Below are 12,520 nucleotides of genomic sequence, written 5' to 3'. Positions count from 1 at the left end.
CCTAAATCATCCATAATACATCGACAAATATGCTGCCGGAAGACATCCACAAGTATGCTATCCCAAACCTCCAGAAAACATTGTAAGAGTAACTACTCTCCAAAAAAATAAATCCGCTGCTGTCAAATGCTATACAAAACATCCATAAAACATCGCAAGACTAACTAGTATCCCAAAAAAATTTAATCCGGTGCTATCAAATACTACATGCATATTTATCATACTACACCCTAACACCACATGTCAAATTCAGTTTGGCCGCCATCGTACAAGACGCTTACCTCTTTTTAATTGTTTAATCTGTTATTCCATTTTACTTATATTATTTTGCATATTTTTTTTTTAAATGAAAGCTTATTATCCCAAAAAATGTGCTGCTCCATGTGTTATTCTCGTACAAATGTACAGTCAGTGTTGTAATACTCCTACTCGCAGTACGCCAGCAGTATAAAGAAACATTTCCCAGGTGTCCTTGATTCATTTTCAGAACGACGGCAGTGCAACCAGTGTTGAAATACGCAAAACAAGATTCACATTTCCACTTACATTTAGGTTATGAATTTAGGACAAACAAGGTTGTTCCAAACAGAAAACATCACATTCAACCTTATTTTATTCCTACAATCCGTTTTTTGAGCCAACAAGCGTATTACCGCATCCCCGAAAATCTGGATGCGATTAATACGTACGTACCCAATCTTTGGAGTACCTACATGTTCAGAGCAGAAAAACTTCATTTGAAAAGAACCAAACCATACATGATTCAGAAAGTTCAGAGAAGCTGTTGCCAACATGTCGCAACCCTTAAAAAATTCTTGCATTACCTACCAGCTTTACTAACACTATCACCCAAAAACACAAACATAAACACACGCACATACACAGTGGGCTCCATTTTCCATGCTTGTTGCTTTTACATAAATTATGACATCTTTGAGACAAATACTGCATAGATTACTGCATCAGCATACCTGGAAATGAAATTCGATTTATGACATCTGTTCACTTTCCTAGACAGTTTCATTTTCATCCCTCAAACTAAGTGCCTCCGAACCCACCGTACCATCTTTTCCATTGCTTTCATGAATGCTACTGGACCTGATACTCACACTACTAGTTCAAGACTATTTCCGCAAGAGGGAAGCTTGTGTCTGTCACTGATAACACTTGATTACCTACACAACTTACACATATATACCTTTTATTATCACTTCTTGTATTATAACTTCAATAACCTTTGTGGGAAATAATTTGCACGGAATCCTGGAGAAAGTTTTCCCCAATGCACAAACAAAATATATAGAACAGTAGTACACCACATATAAAAATTCATAGCACCACACAGTAGACATTGTAAAAATAAGCACCAAACAACCATTACAATATATAGCAGTCAGAATACTGCATCAGTCTTTACCTGCAAAAATAAATAGTTGTACAAATCATATAAAAATATACAACATAAATAATATCATTCCCTCTACCTATTCATACAAGGTTTGTGGAATGAAACATAATATTGAAATCCTGTATGTATGCATGCATGCACATTTTATGTTATTATTATTATTATTATTAATATTATTACACATAGGATTGTGATCTGGTCTCCTAACCAACTTATTATGTGTTTGAGACATGGACGTCAAGAAATTCACCTTTTAACCAAATAAAAATAAAAACAAACTGGTAAAAAAAAAGCAATGAACAGAGGACACTCCGACAAAAATCAAATTCAGTAGTTTAATAAAGTAAAGTTAGCGCTTTCGTACAGGTCAATGCCTGTACGTCTTCAGACACTGTTCATTGCTTTTTTTGTTTTTTTTTACCAAGAAATTCACCTTAACAGTGAAGCTCAAGAGGTGAATCTTGTCATCCATTGTCAAACACATACAAATGGTTATGATTGCTGACATCCAATCATAATTCTTCAAACAGTGCTGCCAAACAGCAGACAGAAACAAATTGTCTCTGCGGGTTTTAAAAGCTGTTAGAAACTTTGCTGTATTATCCAAAGGAAAATGTAATGGTATGGGAAATGAATATATATATATATATATATATATATATATATATATATATATATATATATATATATATACATATATATGTGTGTGTGTGTGTGTGTATATATATATATATATATATATATATATATAAGCACACATATGCACATGGGTCCACTTCACATGACTGAATCTCAAAATACTGAATTTCATCTTGACTTGAGACCACAATGCCTAATTTTCAAAATACTGAATACTCATTTGACTGAATCTCATTATACTGAAAGCTTACAATCCTGAATTTCAAAATACTAGTGTCAAAGCTGTATTTTTAATACGTTACCACCAGTAATGTAATGTCACCTGATACTCAGGTAATAAGGATTCAAGACAACAGATCAACAGCATTCCCAACAAAGGCAAAAAGCCTAAAACCAGTACACTGAAAGTAAAACCAATACACTGAAACTACTTTCAGTGAATCTTGCAGCAAATATTTTATTTTTTTTTGCAGGTGGGTAAAAACACCTGCACCCTCATTAGGGGTAAACATCCCGCAACTCTCAAACTTGTATATACCTACACTGAGGCATCACAACAGTGGAGAAAGGATAAGGGAGAAAACTGCAACATTGCTGAAACTTGTTTCAGTGAATTTGATTTGGAGTTTCAGCATTCAATTAGAATGTTGTTGCTCTGTTGAAAGGTTCACAAGTATGCTTCAAAATAACTCTGTAATAACATTTAAATACTCACTAACACATTTCCAGCACTACCTTATTCAGAAATATGTACTAGACAAGATTCCTATTGGCTTCAAGTTAATCTAAAACACTACCTCTCATAAATCATGTTGTATGGTTTGTGAAAGTTTTACTATATGTCTATATTCATGTTATCTGCTTCACATTAGCACCATCACCCATTTTCGATATGTAAGAGGCATTAATAGTCAATACATCAGACAGAGGCCCAAGGTAACAAAAGACAGCTGTTTCTTTGTGGTGAACCACTTCTTGTGACATGACTAATCAAATATTATTGTAACATTTCAAGGTGTACTACGTGACATACCAAGTATGTGACACTATACTTTTACTACAAATTAGCCCCTCTATTTCTACATAATACACATATACAGTTGCAGACAAATTCCACAAAATTACTAGTTCAGTATATCAAGTGAATCATGAAACTACAGCCAGAAAAAATCCAAAGAAAATTAATTTTAACAAAAACTATGTACAACCTTGATATGGTAGCGGTTTCTTGATTAGTCTAATATATCACGTTTAGCAGACTGGCACACTCCTCTTTTTTTCTTGTTCAGTTACCCCTGCTGTTTGTTGATCACTATGCTACCTACCTAACCATACAAATTTCAAATCTCACTACTCTCTCATCTTTCTTCCAAATGGGAATGCCCTTGCCATGCTCCAACTTAACCCCCCCCCCCCATTCCACCTTGCACTGACTCATCCAGCTACCTCTACTATTACTTCATCCCACCCAAAACAATCCCTCCCCTACCAAAAACTAATTTTCTCTCTAATATCTGTAGTACTATACTCTCCAATCTCAAATATACTATTACCCTCTCCATGCATAATATTTTCTAACCTACTAATGGTTAATAGCAATATATTTTGAAATGTTAAACCTACAATTGAGTTTATAACAAAAATATTTACTTTATGTAAATGTTGAAATTTCTGTATTGAATTATGTCTTTTCATTTCTGTAACATTGTGACAAGCCAGTTGCAAATATCATGGAGCTTATCTGTAAATGTTTAATTAGCTGTATGAACTATGTCCTTTTGTAACATGTGAAATGTAACTTGCAATTATTGTGGAGCTTTTCTACCTAGGCCTCCACTGAAAACAGGCACTTCTTGGCCCAATGGATTTCCCCGGTCATCAAACTTAAATAAATAAATAAATCATCAGTCAAGGATGAGAGTCAGCCGAGAGGGACCACCATTAAGGCAGTCATCAAGAATGGTAATCCTGTACTCCTGTAATGCCGAGCAACACTCCATTTGACATGATGTATCATATTTCTCTAGAACATCCATTACAGTTTGAATTGTATAAGTAACTTGCCCACTCAATTATCTACCTTGGACTCTACATAATATGTGCAAACTATCATGCTTTTGGGGAAAAAAAATGTCACCCTCCTGAATGTGAACTGCATTTCATCTTTAATGGTATCTCATGCTTTGCATCTATTAATGTGAGCACATTAATAATGTAGCGTGGTATCCTTCCATTGAATATTTTCCAGATATTTACAGTAATTATCAGAGAATAGGAAGCTGAGGTTGTTATGAAACACTTCAGTTCTCACTTTTAGCTTTGTCAATGTTAGTATCTCATTTCTTTCAGTTCCTCCTCTTAATTTTAGTTTCTTTGCATGCTGTAGAGTAGTCTTGTAACACCTGCTCAATTTGCCATTTTAGACCAATATATGGTATCTCTGACTCTCTTCCTGCATTTAGACATTCCCAGATGCAATTCATGTATAGTGAGCAGCATGTTATGAAAAAATGACCATCACCTTTGAGTTAGAGACACTGCATGCAGGGAAATGTATATCTGAATATAGTGCACACTTTGATTAGCAGATGAAGCTGCTTTACTCTACTAAGCCATCCAGAAATGATGGCTCCAAGCAACAGCTAGATTTTTATGTGTCATCTCTCATACTGGCTTACAGTTCCTGCAGTTTCTCAGCTGTTGTCAATTGTCACTGATATGCAACATGATACATAGAACTTCTGCATCTTTTATTAACAAGTCTTCCTTGTTAAAAAAGATCTAATCAATGTACCAGCAATTTGTTAAGTGAGTGTTGACTTTGATGGAAAAGACACTCATGATTCTATAGATATGTCAAGAATCTCAATGGCAACACACAGATCTGCTCTGAGTTACAGCACAACAGCACGAAAATTACAGAACCAACTGATATTGCCAACATCCTGGCAGATAGGTTCAGTGCTAACTTTACCCCCACCCCCGAAAGGGCCCATATCTATACAGGAAGAATGCAGAGTCCCTGTAATCACAACTACTCAGGTAAAAGATGCACTCTCTAAAGCCAAAAACACAGCATCCATGGGACCGGACAAACATCCCAAGCTGCGTTTTACACGAACTTCAGAACGAACTGGCTCCCCACTTAAGCACCATGTTCAATAATAGCCTCACATCAGGTTTTGTGCCCACTGAATGGTGCACAGCAACAGTTATCCCACTCCACAAAGGGGGAGCCAACAATGATCCCGGGAACTATCGATCTATTAGCCTGACAAGCCTGGTCTGCAAGGCCATGGAACGTATCATCATGGAACTCATAAACAAAGACATTGGTAACCTCCAAACTCTGGATCCCACCCAGTAAGGGTTTGTGAAAGGCAGATCATGCCTCCTGAACCTGATCGACTTCTTTGAGGCAGTCACCAAAGCCGTAGATGAGGGTAAGGTGGTTCACACAGCCTATCTTGACCTCGCCAAGGCTTTCGACACCATCCCCCATTCTGGAATTATAGCTAAATTCACTAAACTAGGTATAAATCCCTATGTCACAAGATGGGTTGCCAACTGGTTCACTGACAGAACCCACACTGTTAAAGTTGCAGACTCCAAATCTGACCTCAAAGCAGTGACAAGTGGAGTACCACAGGGTTCTGTCCTGGGACCTCTCCTGTTTGATATCTACTTCTCTGAAGTACAGGCTAACACAGAAGGCCTCTGGCTAACGAAGTTCACAGATGACTGCAAACTAGGAGCCATTGTCAAGTCCCCAAGTGATGTGGACATCCCACAGAAGGGCCTCGCTGAGACAGATGCCTGGTGTCAGAACCATGGCCTCAAGCTCAATGCCAAAAAGTGCAGTGCCATCCCCTTTGGTAAAAACTCTGTACCCTCGAACTACCGCATATGCAGCAATCTACTTAACACAGAATGTGTGATAAGAGACCTTGGGACACAGGTGGACAGTAGTCTCTCCTTTGATAGTCACATCGCCACAGTAGTCAAGAAGTCCTTCTACGTGGCACACATCATCATAAAAGGGTTCTTATCCAGGAAAAAAGGCCATTGTTCCCCTCTACTCGACACTCATTAGACCCATTATAGAGTACACCACCCCTTTTGGAATGTACCTCACAAGACATCTGCAGCAGCTGGGAAGGCCACAGAAGTACCTCACAAAGAGGATTACTGGCCTCAAACAAATGCCTTACACTGACAAATTTGACACTGAGGTATGATTGTTAAAGTAAAAAAAGGTGTATTACTTTTACTGTTAGCATAACAAAACATATTTTGATCAAGATTTTAAAATGGTATGAAAATGTATCAACAAGTCTGTAACCAGTGATAAAAACAGTAGAACATTGTGCTTAATCCGAAACATGGCCAGGACAAATTACTTTTTCAAACTTTTATTATAAAATAAAATAGGATAAATAGGTAAGCGCTTTCGTGGGAATAACCCTCACTTCTTCAGACCAAAACAGTACACCAAACAAAAGCAGCCCTATGTAAAGACATTTGAAGTGCTTTTCACCAATCAGGTATGATTTTCATCCCAGACTCACTTCTTTAAAGGGAAGGCACATCAAAAAACATATATGACCACTCCTTTGATGCAGTATCTATATAGAAAATATGCTTTGAAAGGCTAGCTTTAATTCAAAGTGCAATTTCAGTCATATTATTCATACTAACCAAAATACATGTAAAAATCTACAGTTGTACAATATTTCAGACACATATATCTACAAAACTTCTATTAAAAAAACAAACTAACATTGCTAATGCATAATTGTAGGCTATACAGCCTAAGCTACTATATAAACATAAAATATACATAAACACATATTTAGCACTGCTATTTTTGTACTGTGGGATCCGTTAATCTTAGCTGCTGGTGTAGTTTTCGTTTTGTTTGTCTGTAAACCAGTATTCATCTATTTATATTTCTAGTACAGTAATGCAAAACAGCTACTGGGATATTAAAATCAGATTTCACTGTCGTATGCTTGTCATTCCATGAATTGCCATCTTCACACTTTTTTTTAGCAGAACTGTAATTGCCTATTGTACTGCAGTAATTTACTTCCATTCCTTGCCTTTGTATAGTGTTTTAAGATCCATCTCTGCTAGTTAACAAAGTTGTTCAGTTTTCTATAGTACTTGTATTCTGCTTGCACTAGTGCTAAAGTTCCACACTACTTTGTGAGAATAGATACTACTACAAAAAGTTACAAAAACACATATAATTTTTTCCCCAATAAATCACTGCATCATAATTAGTGGTCCATGTCTTGGATACAAGTGTGTTAGGACAAACTCCTACCTGCTGTGCACCCAATTTCATCTGCACCCTTATAACAAAAGAACAGGTTTATGATAGAACATTGACAACCCAGAATGTCGAGTTCATAAAATTTAGCACAGAAGAGCAAAACAGTACAATATCGAAGCACAGTAACATTGTGACTGAAAAGATTGCACACACGCATTGCCCCCCTGCATGCCCACACCCCTTGTTAATTATATATACCAACTCTTAGATTGCACTACAGCTCAGAACAGGCAAAACCCCAATCTCAGCTGTACCATGATCTCACACATTCATCCACTTGCACTATATAATCTTTTCAGTCTCGTTTTGCTCTTGTGCCATTTTGCTCTTCTGAGCGCAATGTTACAAATGTTCTGGCTTGTCAACATTCTAACATAGACCCCCAAAGGACAGTAGGACTAAATATGTCTCAGCCTATTTCATATCCTAACATGGATTATTTCTGCATTATAAATAAATTATATTTCTGTAGCCAAAGTTGCTTTTGAACATTTTTAATTTTAACAGTGTCAGTGGTTCACCAAGTTACACTCTTGTCTTTTGTGCAGAAGGCTGCAGGTTCTATTCCCACACCAGGTATTGTTCACACTGCAGTGTAGCACTCTTGAGTGTGTCATCCTTTGGATAAGATTTCAAACTGAAGAACCATCTGCTTGACTTGTTGGCAGCTCAGGTGGGTGTAAATAATCCCATGACATCTACTGAAAAGAGTAAGGGCAGTTCCCTGATGCCCTGGCAAATTTTCTTTAGTAGTATAAATACCATCTTGGGTATCTCATGAAAAGAGTCCACTAGCTAAGTGGGATTAATCTTGTCAACAAAGGATAAATAAATAAGTAAAATAAACAGATCTGTTCTGATTTTATTTTAAGTAGTAGTCTTAAAAAACAAAGAAGTCTGGTTTAAAACAGAGTCAGATGACCATCTTCAGTTCAAGCCTAACAATTTAAGCACAGAAGGAAAACTAATTCTTGTCCACACCCATGTAAGCTTTTCTTTTTATTTACTCTTCAGTGAAAATAGAATGAGACAGTGCAAAGCACATCAAAGAAACAACGTTTCTGCTTAAATTTGCAAAACATGTGATTTTTATTGTGATATGTCAAACTGGTTGTATGACAAAAAATACACCGAACCCACAGACATTGCCAACATCCTAGCTGACAGGTTCAGCGCAAACTTCTCCCTCCCTCCCCACCAAAAGGGCAAATATCTAACCCAGCAGAGTGCTGCCCCCCTGACATCTCAGATGCTCAGGTAAGAGCTGCCCTCTCCAAAGCAAAAAACACAGCATCAGTGGGACCAGACGGTGTCCCGGGCTGCGTCCTACATGAACTCCAAGAAGAGCTAAACCCAAACATAAAACTACTGTTCAATCTCAGCCTTACTACAGGATATGTACCCAAAGAGTGGCGTACAGCAACAGTGGTCCCTCTCCACAAAGGTGGTGCCTCAACGGATCCTGGAAACTATCGCCCCATAAGCCTGACTAGCTTGGTCTGCAAAGCTATGGAAAGGATCATCATGGACCTCATAAATAAAGATATTGGGGACCTACAGACACTGGATCCTACCCAGTTTGGCTTTGTTAAGGGCAGATCCTGCCTCTTAAACCTGGTCGATTTCTTTGAAACAGTCACCAAGGCCATTGACGAGGGGAAGGTGGTCCACACAGCCTACCTGGACCTCGCAAAAGCCTTCGATACAATACCCCACTCGGGCATTATTGATAAGCTCACTAGCTTAAATATAAACCCCTATGTCACTAGATGGGTTGCAAACTGGCTCAAGGACAGAACCCACAATGTTAGAATCGCTGGAGCCATGTCAGACTCCAAACCAGTTACAAGTGGCGTCCCACAAGGCTCAGTCCTGGGACCTCTCTTGTTCGGTATATATTTCTCGGAGGTACAGGCCAACACGGAAGGACTGTGGCTGACCAAGTTCGCAGATGACTGCAAACTAGGTGCCATAATCAACTCTCCAGCCGGCACAAGCATCCTACAAAAGGGCCTCATAGAAACAGACAACTGATGCCAGAGCCATGGCCTCAAGCTAAACGCCAAAAAATGTATAGTCATCCCCTTTGGCAAAAACAAAGTGCCCACAAATTACCACATAGGTGGTAATCCATTAAGCATGGAAGAAGTAATTAGGGACCTGGGGACCCAAGTTGATAGCACTCTCTCATTTGACAACCACGTGGCCAAAGTGGTTAGAAAAACATTTTATATAGCCCACCTAATCATGAAGGGATTCACATCTAGATCAGGGAGGTCATCGTGCCTCTTTACTCATCCCTCATCAGGCCCATAATTGAGTACAATGCCCCTTTTGGGATGTACCTTACCAGACACCTGCAGCAACTGGAAAGACCCCTAAAGTACCTCACCAAGAGGATCAAAGGGCTCAAACAGATGCCATATGCTGCCCGGTTAAAGAAACTCCAGCTCTACTCAGTGGCATACCGCCTGCTCAGAGGCGATCTGTGCCTGACGTATAAAGCCATGTCCAACCCGGGATTAATGGACATGCTGCACCTCAGAAAATCCAAATCCCATCGAGCTACGCGCTCGAGAGACTTGAACCTCAGCACTGAAACAAATAAGACATGCTGGAGGGACAGATTCATAACCCAGAAGCTCCCTTCACTCATTGACTCTCTTCAAGAGGAATCTTGATGAGTGGATGGGAGATCGTAGGTTTACCTCGGGTATCACTTCTGTGTCACTGTTAGACAGAGGCACAGTACACTAACCTCGAAAAAGGGCATAGCAAAATTAATTTAAAATGGGTGGCGAAAGCCAAACACACTCTGGCTAGGCTTATAAATGCCCTAGGGCAGATAGCCTAGTATGAAGCTATGAACCTATGGTTAGGAATACCAGGCTGCAGATATTTTTGCAGAACATACTTAACTCTAGAGAAGATATAGCATGTGTATTTGGGTATGTCCTCAGCAATTGCCATTTGACATAGTTGTAGCCATTAGGCAATTTGAATGCACTGCTCAAGGGATTACCGCAAAATTTTCTTCTTTTAGCAAGAAGTATAAGGGAATACAATCTACAAATCTTCTCTAAAGTACAGATCTGATGTGCAGGCCATTATTGAATCCCCAAATTATGTGGATATTCTACAAAAGGGCCTTACAGAAACAGATGCTTGGTGCCAGAGCCATGGGCTCAAGCTTAATGCCAAGAAATATATAGTTATCCCCTTTGAGATAAAACATGTACCCATAAATTACCACATAGGTGGCAATACACTAAACACTGAAAGTGTGATGAGAGACTTAGGGACACAGGTGGACAGTGGTCTCACCTTCGATATCCACATTGCCACAACAGTCAGGAAATCCTTCTGTGTGGCACACCTCATCACTAAGGGCTTTTCATCCAGAAAAAAAGGAGGCCATTGTCCCACTGTACTCATCCCTCGTTAGACCCATTATAGAGTACAATGCCCATTTGGTATGTACCTCACAAGACATCTGCGACAGCTGGAAAGGCCACAGAAATAGCTCACTAAATGAATCACAGGCCTAAAGCAGATGCCCTACACTGACCATCTAAAAAAACTCCAGCTATACTCTGTGGCATATCATCTACTCAGAGGCAATCTCTGCTTAACATACAAGGCCATGTCAAACTCTGAGCTGTTGGACATGCTCCACTTAAAGAAATCCCAATCCCTCAGAGCCACACGCTCCAGGGATCTAAACCTTGTCATCATAATGAACAAAACATGCTGAAGGGATAGGTTCCTGACCCAGAGACTTCCCATGCTCTGGAATAGACTGCCCATACATGTCAAGCAGAGCACCTCCTTGGCCCTCTTCAAAAGGAACCTTGACGATTGGATGGGAGATAGGAAATTCACCCAGAGGATCACATCAGTCACCCTGCTAGACAAGGGTCCAGGGAAGTAAATATTGTGGGAAGAAATATCCAGGGAATTGTTATGGCTAGGCTGGTATAGGCCCTAGGGCCGATAGCCCAGTACCACCCTATGAACCTAACATCATTTAAACATTGTCCATTGTGATTTTTCAGCATTTTCTGTAACATAAAAATGTTGTGTCTAACAAAATTCATCCTGAATTGGTGGCAGACTGAACTGCTCTCCTTTTGTGAGAAAACCTTTTTTCCTGAAATAATTTACAAGGTGTAGCCAAATTGCACAGATGAGGGAGGGTGGATTCATAACCTATATGGTTGCTGTCATTATTAAAGAGTAAGTGAAAAGGCTTAATTAATGAGACAAGGAAAAGTTAGCAGACTGTAACTAAAACTGCAAAGTTTGTCTTTGAAATACGATATTATAACTTAGTGGTATGGTGTTTGCAAAGAAAATGGATGGAAAAAATAGCAAGGGAAGAAGTGTGGAGTAAATGGAAGACAGGCACATGCTGCACACAACTAATAAATATAAATAAGATGCATATAATCACTGTATGGTGGAGCAGTGCCCTTAATTAAAACTTAAGTACGGAGTATAGTGAAAAGAGTTGACAGCTTAATTTTTTAATATGTTGTGATCTTCTTATACATCGACAGTGCACTGGTAATCATTTAAAATCTCTGAGTCCCATGATGTCAAGACCAGATGGCTGAAAATCAAGACTTTCATATGCTAAATCCCAGATTGCCATTTCTCAGAATATTCCCTTTTCTCCAAGGTAATGTAATAAAAAAAAGGAATACCAGTAATGGAGACTGTGGTAGAAAGTGGTTTGTCTGAATTACAACAACTTAAAGCAAATCGTCTAGATATTTGAAACTGCTGGGAGTGGAAAGGGTTATTTTTTTTTCCTTGGAACTCCTTTACCTTAGTGAGTTGGGGTTGCGTATCTGTGCTGGTTGGCACTACATAGGTCCCCATGACACTTCCTCTATGCAGTCTGTATTGGTTAACCATATATTTTACTTTATGTGTGGACAAGAACAATGAGAAGGTTTTTTTTTAATGTTGAGACTTTTTGAGAGTTATCTGTAATTATGGGAAAGGGTTTTAATGTAGGGAGTCATGCTATAAAACTTGTAGGATTTACAGAAAGTTGAGCTGTTTTCATAATTATTTGCTTATATGAAGAAAAGGGTGGGTTAATACTGTATATTTTATGTTAAAATGAT

At 38.7% G+C, this 12,520-nt stretch overlaps 1 protein-coding gene across 1 annotated transcript in view; it reads left to right on the top strand.

The window, feature by feature from the left end:
• IDUA (alpha-L-iduronidase) overlaps positions 1-12,520 on the top strand; it is a 700,883-nt gene that overhangs the window by 362,442 nt on the left and 325,921 nt on the right. The window lies entirely within an intron of this gene.

Source organism: Protopterus annectens, chromosome 2.part0 (genome assembly GCF_019279795.1).
Source record: "Protopterus annectens isolate FY-2018-M chromosome 2.part0, PAN1.0, whole genome shotgun sequence".
Classification (NCBI taxonomy): domain Eukaryota; kingdom Metazoa; phylum Chordata; order Ceratodontiformes; family Protopteridae; genus Protopterus; species Protopterus annectens.
Note: the sequence above shows the minus strand (reverse complement) of the source record. Positions and strands in the feature narration are given on the sequence as shown.